The following is a 21,082-nucleotide window of genomic DNA, read 5'->3' as shown; positions in this document are numbered from 1 at the left end:
ACACGCCATACAAGACGCTCTGGGCCTGTTTATGTGGCAACTACTTCTCGGGAAAACGCAAAACTTTCATTGCGTTTTGGATGTCCATTTACAATGGCGGTCGGAACCACTGAAAACACAACTTTTTAGAAATAGCTGCCAAGGTGGAATGTTTTGAAAGCGATCAGCTCCTGTTGATGTAACGACGGGTGAAAAAGACATTTTCTGGAAACACACAGTCTCTTTATTGATGGCGAAAATGCAGCAATTGCAGATGAGCCCCACGCCACTGGTCAGTGGACAGAAAAAACAATGGCAGCTTCCAGCGTGTCACGATTTCCAGTCTATATTCTCCTGGGACTTGATAGTTTTACAGTCACTGTAAGAACAATCCAACTTGGTCGTCTATACGAACGTCCGTTTACTCCTACTGTTAATGTTTATATCGTATTGTTCTCAGCTTGCATGTGTTTGTGGTTTTATTATGAAAACAAACAACAGCACCAACTAGTGGCCTAACATGAAAACCACATTGTTTTCAGTCATCGCCATGTTGATGCACATCGCTTTCAGAATGTTGCTGTATAATTGTGAAGCCTTTATCAAACAAAAACTCTAAAATGAGGAGTTTTCACTTTAAAGTCTCATGTAAATGGTGTTTCAATCCCTCCAATGTTAGCATTTGGGGTTCAGCACCTTGCTCAAGGACCCTTCATCATCGTGACAAATGGAGGATCAACCCTTCAATCTTCTGACCGAGAGATGACTAAATCAACTAGTCTTGTGAGATAAGACTAATCTAGTGATTCTGATAACAGAACTATGTGAAACTTTAGAGCTCCAACAGTTAGTTTGTGGATGTGTGCCTGTCAAAGTACATTCTTAGAGGTCTTTTGTTGATTGCACATAAGATGATTATAGTGAATTGAATGAAACCTCACCCACCCACCCACCTTGGATCAGTGGATACAGAGACTGAGAACTATGGGCTGTATGGAAAACCCGACAGCAAAACTAACACTCAAAATGGAGGTCTACTTAGAAAGATGGACCCCTGTAAAGAAATACTTTAAAAACACAGTATCTGAAACACTAACTTAACTGAGGCTGTATTAATAGTATGTGAAGGGAAGCCTTCCTCCCCTCTCATCCGTAAACATGTATATCATTCTGTGCACGTTAGTGATGTGAAACACATTGCCAAGGGACGATACTAATAAAAGTTAAAAAAAATTAAAATATCTGCTTCATGGAACAAAGCAAATATTCTCTGTGAATATGGCTGATCAAGGATTTCAAGGACACTGACCAAACCAAACAGCAAACATGAGAGCATGTTCATTCCTCCGTTGTGAAGTAAGATAGAATGTATATTCAGTGTGAAGGAAAGGAAGTGATGAGAGGATAAAAAAACATTAAAAAGAAGAACATTTTGAATGGGAGATGAAGAAAGAAAGAAAATACTGACTGCTGGTCAAACACAGGATCGGTGATCTAAAGTTGCTGTTTGTAGTGAAATAAACAGGTTTTCGATCTGACGGAGAAGTCGCTCACAGTCGGAGGAAAAATGTGTTTGCCTTCATTCCATCATCGGCTCATATCAGCAGACAGGTTGTGAAACAACAAGTATCATGTACTTGAGATGCAATGTGATCGTATCAATCCTGCTAACAGAGAGCTGGAGGGAAGGAAGAGAAGCAAGAAACTACAAAAAGGAGTGTAAAGGAAGGAAGAGAGGGAGAAGAGAAGGACAAAGGATGAATGGAGAGACTGGTAGAAAGGATCAATGGTGGGAGAGGAAGCGGAGAATATATACTGCACAGGGGAGGATGGGGAGGAAGTGAAACATGAAAAGAGGAGGAGAAAAAGGTGAGAAAGAAAGGAAGACACTTACAAGCTGTGGGTCAGTGGTAAAGCCTCCTCCCCCATCAGCTCAGCTGTCAACAAGAAAAAAAACTACAAATCTCCCCCCAAAAAACTACAATCCAAGGAAGAGACTACATTTCCCCTACAAAACAACAATTCCTGAGTAGAAAAAAATGTGAAACCAAGGAGAAAAAAAAACTACAAATCCGAGAAAAATAAGACAAATCCCCTAAAAAAAACCTACAAATCCAAAGACAAATAAATAAATCCAAGTAAAAACTACAAATCCAATGAGCAAAAAACTACAAATCCCAGCAGAGGTCAGAGAAAGGAGAGTGCTCATCTAGTAGTTTGCAGGACTTTACAACATCACTAGTCTATGTGTCACAAGCTAAATACACTCATCACACAGCCCAGACCCTGGTGACACACAGCCCATGGACACACACACACACACACACACACACACACACACACACACACACACACACACACACACACACACACACACACACACACACACACACACACGCACACACACAAACACACACACACACCCTTCCTGGGAGTAACAGCCAAAGGTCAGGAGAGGTGTCCTGCTGCTGCAGCTCTGCAGGTTTTCCTTCCTGCTCCGCAGAACCTCAGCTGCTAAAACACACACACACACACACACACACACACACACACACACACACACACACACACACACACACACACACACACACACACACACACACACACACACACACACACACACACACACACACACACACACACACACACACACCAGGGTTTGCTACATGGAGCCTGATTGATTATCTGATTTAAAGACGTATTAATCAATGCTACGCGGTCAGAAGGAGATGAATCCATTGCAACATGAGTGTCGGGGTCATCTTCAGCCTTTCCTTCACCTGGAACCTGCAGCTGCTGTCCAGGCCGTGTTATTGTTGATGATCGGTGGCTTTTATCCAGCGTAGCTTCTATTGGTATTAGCTTCAATAAATCCCTGCTGGCAGGACGTGCGGCGCTCAGTGCGTTTGCTCATCCTCACTACATCTCATTTCCTTAATGTCGTCCTCCTAATGGGTTCATCCAGTTCTTTAATTATATTTTCAGGACTCCTGACTTCTGTTTCCTCTTACATTTGCCTGTGGTTTCCTTTTCCTTCTGTTGGCATTTTTTATGACAGATTCTTTTCTCACCAAGCAATGAAGAAAAATCCAGCTTACATTTCACAATACATCCGTTGGTTTTGGGAATTGTGATCCTCAGACTTCGGAAGTTGTTTTCAGAGTTACATTTTTATCTTTTTATTGTACATCGACAATTTCAATTATTCATACACCCAGCTCTGCCGAAGGACAACTTAAAGTCTTTGAGTAAATAAAATACAAAATAAAGGGCTGGGACTTTTGGATGTATTCAGTCTTTCATTTCATTAAGATTTATTTGCAGTGCAACTTGAAATGTCTCTCTGGGCACCTGGTAAATTCCCTTTAAGTTCCCTGGTTGTTTTTGTTACAACTGTTTGTTGTTCGCTTTAATGAAATTTTGTTATGAAGACAATTTCTCATCCTTATTTTAGCCACAACACCAACACAGCCGACACCGGACATGTGAAAAGAATCTACATGTAGAGAAGAATGTGGCTGCGAACGCCCAAGAAACATGTAACCACGATCCTTCTGTCATAGTCAAACGACACACAATTGTCCACATTTGATATTTAAGGTGGTTTTGTTGTGTAAATATCTGTAAGGCTCATTATTGATTCATTTATTGAACAAAATCAGTTCAAATTGAAAAATGTTGCTTGATTAAAAGGCAGACATTAATTAAGAAAGCCCCTCATAAAAACTGTAGAGACTTTATTAGATGAGGCAAATCTACATAATTGCAATGTTGTGATCAACAAATTAGTTTTCAAAATAAGTACATAATTCTCAGTTCCCTGAAATGCCTGCATGTCAGCCATATGTGCTAACGCTGGCTTATTCCTCCCAGTCAGTTACAACACAACCATCTGCAGTTTATTGTGATTATTGATAACGGCAGCTACGTAGAACTGTTGGAATTTGGAAGGCGTGAAATGAAAAAACGTACATTTGCTCTGATTATAGAGAAATATTTATGGATTTGCATTTTCATTATGGAGTTTCTGATTTAGTAGATCACATTCCCACATTTAAGATATCTATTGCTGGATTCATGACAGTACCTATGACTATTAAACCCAGAAAGCAAAGCAACAATCAGGTGTGGAAACGTGTTTCCCTGGGTGTCGGCTAACGGACAGTAACATTAATGTGTTACCGTGGAGTTTGAGGCTTTTCTTAAAGTAGGACACAATACCACAGAAGCAAAGAGTGAAAACAGGAAAGTCATCAAAACATCCGTCGCAGGTGAGCAGAGAAAAATCTTTACCACATCAAATAACTGTCAGAGAGAGAGAGAGAGAGGGAGGGCGAGAGAGAGGGAGAGGGGGAGAGGAAAGATCAGAGAAAAACGTACAGTGTGAAGGAGGAATGGAACGCAAGCTCATTAAGGAAAAGCAGGACAGAAAAATATCCATATTCAAATATGGTGGGACGCAAAGGTTCAAGCAAAGTGAGAATGAAAGCTTCACTTTCTTATGCAAACACGCCTGCCATCCAAACGCTCAGTGCCTTTGCTCCTGAGCAAACAAACCCTTACTTATGGCAGGCGTGCACGCAGGCATATTTTAAACAAAGCGTCCAACGATTGGAAAGCGGAAAACAATATTAGCATAAAGTGCGTCGTAACGGAGCCGCGCGGTGCTGAGAAGCTCCACGCCAACACGAATACAAAACAAACTTTGGTCCATGAGAATGTAAATTTGATCTGGACTTGAGAGATGCACTGCACGGAGGAGCGATTAATGGAAATGTTTAGGTTGAATTTCCGACATAAATCAAACTTAATCGCTAATTTAAGTGAGTAAAGATCCCATTGTTACCAGAAATAAATTTAAAAAATGTTTGTTTTTGAGTCTTTACTGAAAAAAATCTTTCTTTCACCTCCCAAAGAAATGCAACTCTTTGCCAAACTATCAACTTTTTGCAGCGCACACAGAATCCGTTGGGAAAGTTAACACAGCGACAGTCGATATGTTAATTAAATTGCACAACAACTGCCAAGTAATCATCTCAGCATCTCGTCCGCTCAGCTGCAGAGTCTTTAAATGTCAGCACAGAGGCTCGTCTTTCTTCTACTGTCAACTGGCCTAATGAACGCTGAGCACATGTGAGACCTTCCTCTTCAGATCGCGGTCCCCGGCCTCTTTAGTGGGCCCCACAACATGGCAGACGAGAGCCTAAACCAAAGCCAAATGTATATTACAGATTATATTTTTAGGCCATTTTTAATTTCATTTGAAATTTGAAATTTGCGTTATTTCTTTTTCTTGCTACGGGGGGGTTAGCCAGAGTCCTCCACTCATTATCCCAAGTAGCGAATGAAATAAAGACCAACATTTTATTCAAATTGAAACATTTAAAACAAGTGATTTCAATATATGTTGTGACTATGTGTGTGTGTGTGTGTGTGAATCCACTCATAAAACCATCCAGTTCCAAAATATTGTTTTAACTAGTTTTGATTACTTACACATTGGAAAAGTACCTCAATGGAAGCTACGGGCCCCTGGCTACGAGGCACTTTTTGCCCCCGCGAGCTTCCGTAGCTCCTCCCTCCACCTTGTTTCTCTCACAGAAATGCACACACAGCAACAAGACGGCTGCCGCTAACGAGAGGAATCATATCAACAATTCCAAAAGAGGAATAGTATCGTTGGTTGGTTTTGGTTTGGTTTGGGTTTGTGGCGACAGACGGTCAACAAGTGAGTCACACACTGCAACGTTTGTCTGAAGCCCGTTGCTAGAAAAGGCAGCAGCACGACCAACTTATTCATCTACAACATCTTAAACAGGGATGCAGCCTCAATACGTCTTCAGGTTAAGATGCATTGAGAGAATTCCTTGGTGATGTTTTTGAAAATGGAGCCGCTAATTAATGTGAATGTTAACAATTTAGTCTCCTTTCAAACTGCAGAATTTATTTATTTATTTATTTATTTATTTATTTATTTATTTATTTATTTATTTATTTATTTATTTATTTATTTATTTATTTATTTGTATTGTTGGTTGTTTGTTTGTTTGTTTTATCATCTTCGTTTGGTTTTTTTTGCAAAAAGAACAGCTGGCACTTTGATTTCAGGAGGAAAATTGGGGTTCATTTTGTAAAGTTTGGTGAAATAAAATCAAAACTTGTTTTGAGTCATCTGTGTCATTTGTACTATTTGTTTTCTTTGAAAAGTTGAGTAATAAAATCAGGAAAAATGCTAAATCCAATTTTAAAAAATAGTTAATCACAACCTTCCAAGGTTGTGTCAACAACTAATTAAATACATGGATTAAATACAAATGAGGGGTCCCAACATGGATGACTTTGGAAACCACTGATTCATCCAGCACATCCTCATCCAGAAACAAGAATATTTTAAGACTATCATTAAAAAGCACTTCCTAAACCACATCCACTGATGTGAGCGCCCCCAGTAGGGCTGAGCCTGCATTACACTTCAATCACGTGAGATTTGGCCAACAATGTACTGTTGAGGAATGCATTACTGACAATATTGATGCCAACAGGACGGACGGACGAATGAACTGGCTGGCAATCAATTAACCAATGTAGACTCTGCCCAATAATAACATTTATATGGATAAAGTCGTTATTGAAAAACAATGGACGATGGGCTGACTGAACTCTTGTATTGAATTTAAATCCTCCCTGCCATCTTTTCTTTCCTTTTTTGCATCACCTCCTAACGTTGACTATCTTCATTTAGCATAAAGCTACATTACATTCCCTCCTTGTGTTTTCCTGTTATACTTCTTATAGCCCCTAGGGGGGGTTGCAACTGAGGCACAGGAAGAATTCCCATGATCCTGTGTTCAAGGTGCTTGGAAATAAATACTCAAGAGCTGAATGAAATTGTCACTTGTCACTCAAAGCAAAATAAAAGTTAACTTAGTGTGTGAACACATTCTAAAGACCAGAAACATCTAATCTGAAATACCAGCACAAACAGCTCGTTTCCTCTGTCGCTTTCAGCAAGGTGCTTGTGTTTGAGGCTATTTTGTCACACTTGCAGAGCTCTTGTAGTTCCAGCAGCACGATGGCGTGCTGGGGACGGAGCCAAGGTAAACTATAGTTTGTGCGTTAATGAAGGAGCGTGTCATTCACTCACATGTGTTTTTATTTGGGGTTTTTTGTTGTTGTTTTTTTTACATAAAGAATCAGAGATTGAGATAAAGGGTGGGGTTAAACAGAATGAATAAAAGGTATAGGACGATGAAGAGGCAGAGAGGAAAGGGCTTCTGAAATGATTTTATAGCGCCGTGAAAATTACAATACATGGAAAGTCAGAGCTGGACTTTGCTCAGACAAACGGAAAGAGAAGACCAGCTTCACCAGGCTGACGTAGATATGTTATCCCTCATTTCTGAGTCTGATATATTGACAGCATAACTTAATACTGACTTGAAATGTCCTGGAAAATAGCCCCAACGCAACCACAACCTGACAAATGGATCCTTTTTACGTCACTGGCAATCACAGGTGGATGGTAGTTGGTATAAAGTGTTGCATTAAGCCGTTGACCTTTTCACCTGCTCACTGGCGGAGCTCCGAGGAGTGAAACTCAAACATCCCGGCCGTCTCCTGTGACCCTGTGACGCACGCAGAACTACAATCGCACAGATTCCCCTTCTTGTGACGCGCTATTTTTGTCGCTGTCAACAAATCCCATGAAAACAGCTACGTAAACAGCGAGCTGATCCCACCAGCGAGCATTGTGTTTGCTAGCTTATTCCATTGTTGTCTTAAAATCAGCAGAGTGACGCACGTCAAACTGGCGCCAGAACTCAAGATTCAGGACCACTTTGAATGACAGGGCCAAAAACTGGCACTGGGCTCCATTTTAAGCTCTCCGAACCTCTACGGACAGCAATATCCAGTGGGTAGTTTGTGAAAAAAACCTGGAGTGACGGTGATAAACCCATGGAATGTAGAGTCAAGTTATCCCGGTTGGCTACAGACCAGTCATATACTGTATTTGTTTGTTGGATCAAACGACAATGGCATTGTGAGTCTACGTTCTGCGTAAACAGGGAAAACTTAACTTTTCATTTCATTTTATTTTATTTATCAGGGACAGAGCAATTATACATAGATAAAATCCGATGTGTTGCACATAGAGTATATAGCTCGACACTAATTTGCAACTCTCGTCCCTGGAGGGGCTTTTCAGAGGGTAAGAGAGGAAACAACAGTACATCCTCTGCTGAATACTGCTGCCATTTCATGTCATTTCATTTGATTGTTAATCTATTCTTTTATATAACTATATATAGAGAATTATTTTATATCATCATATAATATATTTATTATCATTATTATTTATTTATTTTGTTTTATTTCGGACGTTCTCAAAATCAACATCAGTCCACAGTGCCCACGAGATAACCAGAGATATTTCACCACACAAACAGTGAATAACAACATACATACATACTGTAGCGTTATAACAATAGATAGCATGTCTGAAAAGGAGTGGGAAGAAGTATAACTTATTAAAAACCGATTCGCCATCAATAACATGTGATTTTATTTAGCTTCCACTTATTTAATATTCAGTTGATTTAAACATCTTAGACCTAGTACAATAAGACACATAATCTGATGAAAAGGTATCAATAAATTCCAGATATTTTTAAAATAATAATGAAATGTAATGTGGAATAAATATAATACAGTTGTTTGACCATATCCAATTATACAGACATAAATTATACATATACACAATGCATATGCGTAGAAATGTATTCACACATATAGAAATATACAGCATGTAGGCATCTTCACACTCCTTCATATTTATATCATTTAAAAATCACCTCTTTATATCTTTTTTTTAACTATTTTATGTGTGGACACTCAGACTGTTGCATAGTTTCATTTCACATACAGAAAAACAAAACCTTCTCCTGGTTGTGCGAGCCTTACCGGTCCTATAAATATACTGGCCCCTTAGGTGATAAACTCCGTCTCTCTCAGTGAGTAGTTTTTAAATATTTCTTGGTCGCAGGTCATTATCAAAACGCTGCAGTCTGAACGTGACACGTCTCTGAAATGAAAACACAAAAACAATGCCGTTCCCCGACGATGTCGTGTAAAACATCAGATTTACCACCAGTTGTGCTTAGAAATAGTTCAAAATATTAAATGTGGAGGTCGGGAGAAAAAAAGACAAAGGGTGTGCCGCGAAGTGGATCAAACTGAACTGAGGCTCAATGAGCAGTTTTACTACATTTAAACCTCACACAAAACTCCAAATGAAAGAATTAATCTGAAGCACATTTTTTTTTCCACATGACTTCTCAGTGAAATGATGTCAGAGCGGCATGTGGATCATCAAGCAGCAATGAAACGTGTCCATCACAGAAGAAAGACTGGCAAGACGCTGGAATAGATCCTGGGAGTGGATCAGGGATTGGACACTCTGATTAAGGTTCGCAAACTTCTAACGTCGAGCATAACCTCTAGAAGTAAGGCATTCATAGGAGGATGTGTGGACAGCTGGATTACAGATTAATTTATGAATGTACTGTTCATAGGTTTCTCATCCTGAGGAGGCATTGACTGCTAGAATCCTTGATGAAAAAGACTTATTGAACAGGGCTGCACACTGATGACACTTTAATCCAGGGGCTGCGTATGGCGGCGCTCTATATGGAGGGGGTCTGATGGGAAAATATGGCAGCGTGTTTTCAGTCAACACCAAAGATTTCTCTTAGCTTTAGTCGAGAGATCCATCCATGTATCTTCCATACCTCTTATATCCTGTTCAGGTACAGTGATTCAGATGCAGTGAAGCCGATCCCAGCCAAGTGTGGGCGAGGGCGGTGGAAACAGCTGTGAGTAAACTACTGTCTGAAAATGCTAGGATAAGACTAATTTTAATGTTTTACTATCTTTAAATTGTGTTTCCAGGCACAAAATACAGTGGAATGTCACAAAGCCACGTCCCATATTTTCAACATTTTGCATTCCATAACGCATTCCTTTGTAAATTCACCCTCACAGCGTGTGGAAACCCGACTTATTCTCAAGTCTGAACTCAAACTCGTCACTACGCGTGGACTTATTCTCTCCTCTTCCGATCACAGTTATTTCTGCCTTTCAATTTTCACAAGTGCTTCCAGAAAAGGTTTAGGACCTGTCTGTGCCAGCGCCTGGCTCCTCCGTCAAAGCTTAAAGTTACACTTAAACGACTCCCAAAAGTTAAAGACTTGACAGTTGATGCGTCTAAAAATAAAGAGCGGATAAAGTAGCCGAGGCCAGCTGTCCTGCAGTGTCATTCCTGGTGCCGGAGCCAAGTCCAGGGCTTTCACAGAGCGGGGTGGTACCGGTCAGGGGGACCCGGAGCCCGTGCCAAGTCTTTTCCTGGTGTGACTCAGGCCTCCATGGCCGCCTATGAGTCACTCCTCCAGTACTGAGATCGATATTCAAAAAAGCAGGCCGACATGAATCAAATAACAATGAGTCAGTGTCAGGGAAAATCACCTCCCGGCCATTTGGAAATGAAGCGTCCCAACTTTTACCATCTAATTTGCTCCCCGACACTTTTTCTTTCTTTAAGTGACTTTAGCCTCCTTGTTACAGAAGTCACTAGTGAGGCCTCCAGTTCTCTAACTTCTGGATATCCTGGTTTCCTCCCTGTAAGCTTCTCTCACTCAAACACAATCCTGCTGAAGAGGAGTCATCTACAAGATTGATTGGAAGTCGTTCCCTGTCCTGTAATAGATGAGTATTAAAGAAGTTTCCTTCCTCTCATGCTATTTGTGAAATTGAATGGAAGGTATAATGCATGCCAGAATTAGAAACAGGTTTCCAGATGGCAGTAGTTGTGTGTGTGTGTGTGTGTGTGTGTGTGTGTGTGTGTGTGTGTGTGTGTGTGTGTGTGTGTGTGTGTGTGTGTGTGTGTGTGTGTGTGTGTGTGTGTGTGTGTGTGTGTGTGTGTGTGTGTGTGTGTATCGATGAAGTAATTGTTGCATGCAAAGGAGATCCTCCTACACTCACTTTAACACCTTATTATTTGCATAAAAGAGTTTATCACCTTTGCCGGCTGATTGAAATCTGTGATAATACAGATTATGAAATGTCTCGCTGAGGCTACGTCAAAGGAAATGAAACGCGCATTAGAAGAAGACGTTCAAACACTTTTCACGTCACCGATGGTAAACCCTTGTGAATATTGGGTCTGCATGCCAACATCTGAATCTGCTGATTAGCGAGAGGAAGGTCAAATGTACCCATAATACATAATACAAACCCTGTTGTGTGCCACGCACGAATACCAAGACCTGAAAGAAGCAGAGGATGGTCTGCTGTACAGCCTTCTGTGTCGTCGCACGCTTCAGCTCGCTCTAAATGAGTGTATCAGTCATACGAGCGACATAGAGCTAACTCTGCTCGTCCCATTGTCACTGGCGATTAAAACCATAAAAGTCGCCGGTGTTGTACGAACTATCTTTCACTTCTTGATATTTTTTGCAAATCAGAGTTTACAGTCTGCCCTACGTTTGTCATTCTCATTAGTAACCAACACGTTGTGGAGCTTACCCGAGCTACGCAGCGTGTGTGGTGACGTCATTCACCAGTGCAGCCAACAGGAAACACACCGCCTCAGCGGCACAAACGCTCAAAACTTTGGTTACATTGCACGAGAAAGAATGACAAAATACTTGCAAAGTAGATACTTCATCAAAGGGAGGAAATACTACCAATACGCAGCAACATTTGTACACACAGCATGTGATAACATTTAATGAATGTCACGTTTGCGATCATATTGTCTGGTGTGACTTTCAAGCCAGCAGCAGTAGCAACATTAGCACCTCCTCTGCTGTTGATACTGCAGGTGACTGCAGATCATTTTTCCCAAATGAGGAAACGATAAGAGAATCGATAATGAACTGAATCATTAACCAAGAATCGAAAATGGAAGCGGGATCGTAAAAATCGTACCACTTCCTATCACAGAAAATAACCACCATGTACTACATCGTCATCTGCATAAGCCGAGACACTTTTCTCACATAGAAGAGACAAACAAAGGAAGACCGTTTGGAGGCTTTAGTCTGCTGAGTGGGGTCTGGTCAGAACTGAACATTGACCCTCCAGAGTCATGTTGGGAGTTTGCAGAAGTCTTGAGTTGTTTTTGGAATGTCTGTTTTTCCCGATTGGGGGAAGGGTTCTATTTAAATCTTCTTTGCTCACCTCCCTACCGGTGCATGTCCGTGGCGTTTTGTGGCCTGGCGTCTCACCATATGGCTGCAGGGACATGGAGAATCTCTTGTTCTCTAGTCTTCCCTTCAGTGCCAAGCTCGGCCGGTCCTCCTCCATCGCTTCCCCTCCTTCTCTTCCGTCGGAGAGCTCACCATGCTGAGCTGCCTTGGCTGTGCTCTCACCTCCCCCATCTCTCCATCCCTCCATCCCTCCACTCTCTCTTTCCCCTCCAGTATTTACAACCCTCTCCAGATGAGATCACAGGAAAAGCGCCAGAATCAGAGGGTTTTTGGGTGTAACTAAGAGAAAAGGGTATTGTCGTTTTTGGGAAAGCCCTCTGCTGTAGCAGAGTGATGAGTCAGTGTAAAACTGACAGCTGTGATTTAGTAGAACATGTGACGCTTCTCGCCTCAACAAACTGTCTCTCTTCTGTACTTTTCACTCTTCTCACCTCCTTGGTCCTCGCTCTTTCTCTCGATATTCTTCCCCGACCGTCTCTCCGCCCACTCACTTTCCATCCTCGCACTTTCTCTCAGCTTTTCACTCCTTCTCTCTCTTTCCACCACTCACTAATCTTTCAGAACAGCACTCAAAAGGAATGAGTGAACCTACTACCTAATGAGAGAATTGGTTCTATTCCTTGTACCAGCGTTTCCACCGGCTGGGTTTTCTATCTGCCGTCGCCATGCTTCGGTAGCAGGAGCCAGAAAAGACATTTTTCATCTTTGTAAAATCTGCACACCTTCTGGGAGCACTGGGCAAACTATGGAGGCTATTATTAGCTCCTTTTAGCCGTGGATCTGGGATTGAAGCGAGCTGCTAAATTTCAAACAGTGGCAGATGGTGCAAAAAAAAACAAAACCCCCAAAAAACGATTGGGGGGTATTCAATTTTACAGAAGAGGACAACAAACTAAAAACTAAGCCATCTGCAAAAGTGAAACCTTTCTACATTCAAAGAAAACATAATAGAATGTTAAAAATAAAAATAAAGCAATGGCACTGAAAATCCACTGACAGATATTTCTAATCAAATATTAGTTAGCTGCCACAAAAACCCAGGATAATCTTAAAACAAGGTAGAATCAGAGGAGGAATTTTTGTCGGCCAACATCAGTTAGCATCAATCCAATGACTGAAATAACACTCGCTGTCATCCAGACAGAAACATAACTGATAATAACCACAACAACCTAAACATATATAAAGTGAAAACAGTCCTTTTGGGAAGAATGTACCCAAGTGATGACCGGTGGTACTGCAGGGGGGGATTGTCTACTTGATAACTTATCTGCCCAACAGAAAAAAACATATGTTTTTGCAATATTTCCATTACTTTTAATGAGACTTCATTAGTCATTTCTACCTTAACGATACTAAAACAATTCTAGTACTTTTATTCATAGAGGAACGCAACAGGGAGCAGGGAGAGAAACAGGAAGAAGAACAAGAGAACAGGAAGAAGAGGAACAGAAAGAAAAATGGGAAGTGGAACAGGAAGAGGATTAAGAAGGACAGGAGGAGAAACAGGAAGTGGCGCAGGAAGAGGAACAGTGAGTGAAACAGGAAGAGGGACTGGAAGAGAAACAGGAAGTGGAATACTACCTCAAAAACTGAGAAGGAGAGAGGAGGAGCAGATGGAGGGAGAGGAGTGGGAGTGTGCTCCCCAGACAGAGCTCCATATGGCCTGGTAACATCACAATAACACACACACACACACACACACACACGCACACACACACACACACACACAGACACACACACACACACACACACACACACACACACAGCTCACAAGTATGACTATATTTACAGAAACATTGATTGTTTTTTTTCTAGAATTTTCATATCTCCATAGTTTACAAGAAATCATTTTGTTTCATCTTTACAAAAGCTTTATAGCACTTTCATTTTTCTTTTTTTTTCTTCTTTTTTTTAATCAATTTTAGCAGTTTTAGCTCTTTTCCCTAATTTAACCATTTTGGGGGGATTTCATCACGTTTATCTTGTTTAGCTTCCTGCTATTAGCTGATGTATATCTTTCAACAGAGCGTCTCTGCAGCACAGACTCATGGGAGAGCAGGACAGCAGCCAATCCCAGGGCTCGCCCTGGTTACCACGGTGCCGCTGGGCCATTGCCATGGCAACCCACTGTCAGGGGACACCTGGTGTAAACATCCTCATGGGAAGGAAGTTAAATGCTAGATGCTATTTTACCCAGTTATCCTATGGAATCTACACATTCATAACAAATATAATATGCTAACATGCTAATTTATTCAGTTACCCGATAGAGTATACATATTTAGAACAAATACACAATTCTGACATACTAATTTACCCAGTTATCTTTGAGAATGTACATATTTATACCAAATACACTATGCAAGTATGCTAAAGTAGCTTTGCTAAAACATCTGGACAGTTTGAAGAAATGTGTTAAGCTTGATGCAAACAAACATGTTTAAACAACTTTCTACTTTAAAATGTTTGCTTCTTCCCGAGAAGAAAGATATAACAAGTGGTTCGTGTATGGTCACAACAAACTCCCTCTCTCCATCAAGGCACGCTTTACAAGCATGTTAAGAAACTGAACCAGAGTCAGACGCTTCACATTATCCTGGTGTTTGTTGCAGAAGTGCAAGGCGAGATATTCCTGTTAGCTATTGTAACTAATTACCAACACTGATAACAACAAAGGTAACAACAGTTGTGGAGAGGGTCTTTCTTCAAATTTGTATAACTGTTTAATTTGTCGTTAGCAATCCAGCTAATTCGCATTACAAAAAGGCCAACATAATTCTGCTGAAAGGAAATAAAGATACGAGACGAGCATCGACCGACTCATGATGCCTGTTTCATCATCCCACAAATTACACATCAACATCTGGCGTCACACAAGCACACCATAGCCGTCAATATTGCTGAGTCATCCAAGGTGTGAAACATGCTCCTGATTGGACGCTGCTGTGGCGTTCAGGAGACGTCATGGAGACGACGAATCATCAACGGACACTCACCGGACATCGTTCTGCTGCGGAGGTTTCTTCTGGCCCACCAGGTTCACGGTTCTGGCCTGGATCGGCTTCTCCTCCCTGAAACACACAGAACAGGACCGTTAGCTTCACTTTAGCATTCACCTTGGTGGCATTCAGCAGCGGCACTAACGTTTATTTTTTATTTACACACCAAACTCATTTTCAATAAGTCTTGTTTCTTAGAAAAAAGGGCAGAAAATAAATAAATAAAACATTGGTGAACACATAAGACATTAAAATGGCTGAAAATGGTAAAATAGCTCAAACCCACTGGGAAATGTAGCAAAGAAAAACATCAGAAATGACTAAAATTGCTAGAAATTATTCTAAAAAATTGAAATGATGAAAGCTGCTAAAATGGCTAAAAATAGTGAAACATTTCAAATATGTAACACTCTAAATTTCAAAAATAGACTTAAAGGAAGGAAAGTGTGAAGATTGGCTAAAATGAGTTTTAAAAAAAATGGTTGAAAACAAAGACTGTTAAAAACGTTTTTAAATAAATCTAAAACTGTGTTGTGGCCTCCAGATGAAGTTTGGGATGGATAAAAACTTCTTAAAAAAAATGTAAATAGCTCATTTAGTCATGAAGGGTGCAGACTACTGACTTAGCCTCTTCATTTCTGCACAAAACTCAACTGATAGCATGTTAGCATAAGAAATGGCGCCGTAGAGACGAGAACAACTGTGAGCTAACCCCATCAACACGTCACTCACTATGATGGACGGCAATTTCAGCGTGAAGACATGACAAATGAAAACCATCCACGTCTTCTGAATGAGTGCGAACATGCTAAAGACTTCCTCGTCTTCAACAACACATTTCTATGAGAAACTCCGAACTTCTGAGGATCAACAGTCGTAGTGTCATCCTCAAGAATTATTCCGGTTCCACTGTGTGAACTCAGAAAGTCCTGATGATTGGTAGGAAGTCTGATTTCATCTCAGGAGTAGCTTCAGCTTCAGACGGCAGTGGCATGCTTTCAGTATGTCCACTGACACACTCGCAGTATGTTTGCAAACCTTCTCATCCATAAAGACGAGGCTCTGATCAGTCCCGTCACAGAGGGAGAGAATTCCCCCCCAACGCCCAACAAAAATGAAGACATGTCTGTTTAACAGCTCATTATCCCACTCTGAAGTCACATCAGGAGTAGGAATACCGTTTGGAGTCACTGTTTCATGAAGACGATCCAGGAAAGTTCCTCAAAATACCACTTTCAGATTTCACTTATCATATTATCATTTCTGCTGTTTCTACGCTTCCTTCTGAGAAGTCCCTTCTATACGACGTGTCTGTGTAATCGAATGCAGGAAGTGTCCTCACGTCTGTGCATCTTTGATCGCTCCGAGTACAATAGCTTTGTTCTGTGTTAGCAGTAATAACATTTTGAGAATGAATGAGAGCCAACAGATGACCAGGCGCTAAACGACACGACGATCGTCTCATTCTGATCAACCGATTGTCCCACCTGCAGACTTACATATGAGCGTTGGTGCTACTTCAGAGTGTAACCGATGACACAGAAGACCTGTTCAAAAAATAGACATGTTCTCATTATTTTATTATGGAGAATACATACAGTCCATCACAGGTACCGTCGCCCAGTGAACAGTTAATAGTGCAAAGAAGTACCAGAACAGTCCTGGCAGTGTTTGTCTTCTCTTGTCGAGATTTCTGCACCTTCCAGAAACTCACTCATGCTAAGGTAATATTTCTTGCCAAAAGGAAGCTTGCGTTCACTGCAGTATTACGTCAATTAAATGTCTTTATTTATTGACATTTTCTTCTGAATCGATAAAGTATGAATCGCTCCATCTTACTAATAGCAATTACCTTTATTACAAAAGGCATTGTTTGTCTGCTGCGCTACTTTTAAAGTTCTCTGAATCACCCTGGCGGAGTTGGACTGCCAGCATGTTGGACGCCTCTCTTCCGAACCATGTTTGGAATTAAGATTGAAGCCAGCGTGGGCGACATATGTTCAAAGCAAACCATTACTGCCGGTGTTTTTAACTTCCTTTTGCATTTTAGAAGCCTTTGGGGGAGCCTTTGGCCATAAAACTACCACCCCAAGAACCCCACAACAGCATTTAGCCCAATGGGAAGGCTTATCTGTAGAAGACATGAACGTTTCCGTCCAATATGACTTTTGGTAATCTCTTATGAAATGGTGTCAGAAGTTTTTTTTTTCTGCAAAAGCAAAAGAAACAGGACAGAAAAGTATTATTTCTCCAGAATACTCTCCATTGGTCATTGATGACTAGACTTTGTGGACAGTGGAAAGGCCCACTTAAGCGGAGGGGATCCATTCATCTGGGAGCCACAAGTTGACTTTGATACAGCTCAATTTAGATAAATCTGATAGAGAGCTGTTTGTGCCATGGTTTTGAGGAGCTACTATACCAGGAACCTTTCCTCCACATAAGAAGCACATGCCTTTATCTCTGAACTCACTAAATAAGAACATCCTGGTGAAAACTTTTCATTCTGTATTCGTGGCAACTGTCGACTGATTGACAGGTTTGTGGGCTAATCGTTAGCTCTGCTCGCCAACACAGTAAAGACGGGGGAAACACAAACCTCCCGTATGAAGCCCGGAGGCCGGACTATGCTTGGATCCCTAACTTGGTCACCCAAAAGGAAAGGCTGCACCTTTTAAGGTCAAAGGATTCAATCTGACACGGTGCTTAACTTCCTGGAAGTAAAAGATGGTTTTCAAGCCAACCAGGTGGCTCACAGTAAAAAAATGGGTTTATTTTGGAAACTGCCGTGGTTACAATTTGACTCTATTGAGCCCAGATGATTTAGGAAACTGTGAATGTTAATTCAGTTTTTGAACGGGTTTACGTACTTGAGCTAGCTCTGTTATTGCTTGTGAGTCAGCGTTAGCAAACTGTGACGGTGTAAAAATGGAACTTTATGCTGAAAGCTCGAAGGCATCATGAAAGAAATGCGTCATGAAAACACGTTGATCTGATTAGATCAACCCAGTCTGGTTAAAATGACGATAAAGCAACATAAACCTGTTTACAATCCGGTCAGGGTCCATGTAAATGGCCTGTCGGACTTCTAAAGAAATGTAAGAAGCTATGGGTAAAGCGTAGCACACGTCACAGTGAAAAGCATGATGGGATTGATGCATCAACTGAACGTGATGACATAGACTCTATGTCATTGAAGATGTGTGTTTTTACACCGAGAGACTTGTTAAAAGTGGCAAAATTCCTTCAGATCAAATTAGGCTGTACGTGCTGCTCAAAATAAATCTCTGGTGTTTCTGAAAAGGACTGGACCAAAGTATGTGTGTGCCTTCACAGCCATGAAAACCATCTCTGCCTTTTCTGCATTACAACCCACACTAACCTTCTCCCTCAGCATGCATGTATTAGTCAGCCGGTGCAGACCCGATGGTAAATACACACACTTTGCTTTCGCATTCACAACAGTGGAGAGAGGAAGCCGATTCAGGGTTGAACGTAGCAGAGCCAAGCCGCCGCTCTTTTCATAACATTACTGAAAATGATGCACAGCCACTTAAGAGCCGGAGCCATATATCGGACATTTCCTTCTTTAGATGCAATGAATTGATCTCCTGTTCCAGAGCTGGGCCATCAGTCCATGCAGAGGGCTTAAAATAGAACGGGGGGGGGGGGGGGGGCTTGGAGGAGCTCCTCACTTAGGTGGGTCGCTCTATCTCCAGATCTAAGCTCCTGGAAGACGGAAGCGGAGGTGCTGGTCAGTCCTGGTTCGGGCCTGCTGCTTCTGTCGGCATGGCCTACATACGGTGGTGGGGGTGGGGGGGCTCAGCCGCACCCCAGAGCTGAGCAGCAGTGCTTCAGATGGGGGTGGGGGGGGGGGGGGGGGGGGGGGTGATTTCAGGTGGAGACCCTCACTCGCCCTCAGATCAGTGACACGCCCCTCCACTGTCACCTCCTGGCCTCCTCTTTGAGCAACTCACTGAGGAGGTCCGGGTCGGGACGGACCCCCACAAATATAGTCATGCTTGTGAGCTCCCTGTGTGTGTGTGTGTGTGTGTGTGTGTGTGTGTGTGTGTGTGTGTGTGTGTGTGTGTGTGTGTGTGTGTGTGTGTGTGTGTGTGTGTGTGCTGGATACAGCAGAGTTGTGGTCCTGATGCTGACACCTTTCATCCATGAGTGGTGGATGAAGTTCTCCAGAATAAAAATAAGCCACACACACACACACACACACACACACACACACACACACACACACACACACACACACCCACCCACCCACCCACCCACCCACCCACACACACACAGTTACTTACTTTAACATGGCCTCCTCCTTCGCCTCCTCCTCCCGCTGCCGAGCTAGCACAGCCATGATGATCTTCCTCTCCTCCTCGGTCAGATGGCTCAGGTCCGGCTCCGGGATGGCCGGGGCCGTGGCCGGGGCCGGGGCCGGTGGGCGCGGGCCGCCCCGCGGGCCCACCGGGGCGAACATCTCCCCCACCACCACCACCACCTCTCCCTCCCTTCTCCTCCTCCTCCTCCTCCTCCTCCTCCTCCTCCTCGGTCGGGATCACGGATTAGAAAACCCGCTGGCGGAGCCCACGGATCACGACATGGCCCGCGGGCAAAGCGGCGTCCGGAGCGGTTGATGCGGGGTTCCCATAGCGGCGGCGGAGGGCACCCAGGGCGGCGGCAGCGGCGGCGGCGATGCTAGCTGCTGCGGCGGCTGTAGCGGCGGTGGCGCCTCGGTTCCCGGCTGCCGTTTCTTCAGCCTCTCTTTCTCCCGGTTGCGGTTCCGCTGGCTTCTCCCCCCACCCCCCTCCCACCGCCCGCCCGCCCGCCTCTCCCCTCCGCCACCTCCGTCTTCACGGGGAGCCCATGTCTCCGGTGGTCGGTCGGGACGATGGCACACGGGAGGGGGATCTCGGCTCCTTCCTTCCGGCGGAGGGGCGTCCCTGCGCAGGCGGCCGGGGGTCTCCGCTCGCTCGGTCCGCTCGTTCCGCTCGGGCCCGGTGTGGCTGCGGGGCGAGGCGGCCGCTCGTGGTTCTCCGCCGCGGGTGCTGATGCTGCTGTCAGGGAGACGGAACCGTCAATGGGACCGCAGCCCCTCCAGCGCGCTCACTGCTCATGCGGCGGGAGCGCGCATTTCAGAATGGGGGGCTCCACTCACTGTGCGCACTCACGAGAGCCTCCAGCACGCGCAGGAAATCAAATCAAAGGGTCCCTTAAAGGCACCGTGCGGAGCTCCATCAGATCCAGAGCAGGAAAAACACGGAAAATCTGCAAGTGAGATAGCACAATGAAGAAGTTGATTTCCCTTTATAACATTTTTTAACCCTTTATTACAGGATTCTCAAACTCAAATCAGTTTCAGTAGTACTACGTTTAGCCTCAAAAAATACCTCAAATTATTGCAAATAACGTATTATGATAATGCAAAGCAGCAAAAACTCTTAATTTCATCAGTGTGTAATACAAAGCTTTCAATAATCGATCAAAGAAATTAGTCTCGTTTACTTGAGAATGTTTCAAGTCAAAACACATTTGTGCGTTTTTGCTATAGAACAGTTTCGCATTTAGACATTTTGAAAACGATGCCCCTTTACAAAGAAACCACAGAAGGCCTGAAAAGGATGTCCTGAGCATGCCAGCATGCGTTGGCGATGTTGGTTGTTGTAATGAAACCATACATGAGCACAAAGAACATTTTGCTATAGCCATTAACAATGGGAGCAAACGGACATTTGTATGGACCGACATACAAGTTGGATTGTTATTACGGAGACTGTCAACTATAAAACTACCAAGTCCAAGGAGAATATGGACTGGGAGTCACGAAAC

At 42.9% G+C, this 21,082-nt stretch overlaps 1 pseudogene across 1 annotated transcript in view; it reads right to left on the bottom strand.

The window, feature by feature from the left end:
* The window catches only part of LOC308120728 (regulating synaptic membrane exocytosis protein 1-like), a 94,330-nt pseudogene extending 74,597 nt beyond the window's left edge, over window positions 1-19,733 (bottom strand). Inside the window, exons 1-2 of the transcript in view lie at window positions 19,558-19,733; window positions 15,245-15,319 (exon numbers count right to left, since the gene is read on the bottom strand). The product of the transcript in view is annotated as a regulating synaptic membrane exocytosis protein 1-like (transcript). The remainder of the gene's footprint in view (window positions 1-15,244; window positions 15,320-19,557) is intronic.
* Window positions 19,734-21,082: the final 1,349 nt, after the last annotated feature.

Source organism: Lipophrys pholis (genome assembly GCF_963383615.2).
Source record: "Lipophrys pholis genome assembly, chromosome: 15".
NCBI classification, from domain to species: domain Eukaryota; kingdom Metazoa; phylum Chordata; class Actinopteri; order Blenniiformes; family Blenniidae; genus Lipophrys; species Lipophrys pholis.
Note: the sequence above shows the minus strand (reverse complement) of the source record. Positions and strands in the feature narration are given on the sequence as shown.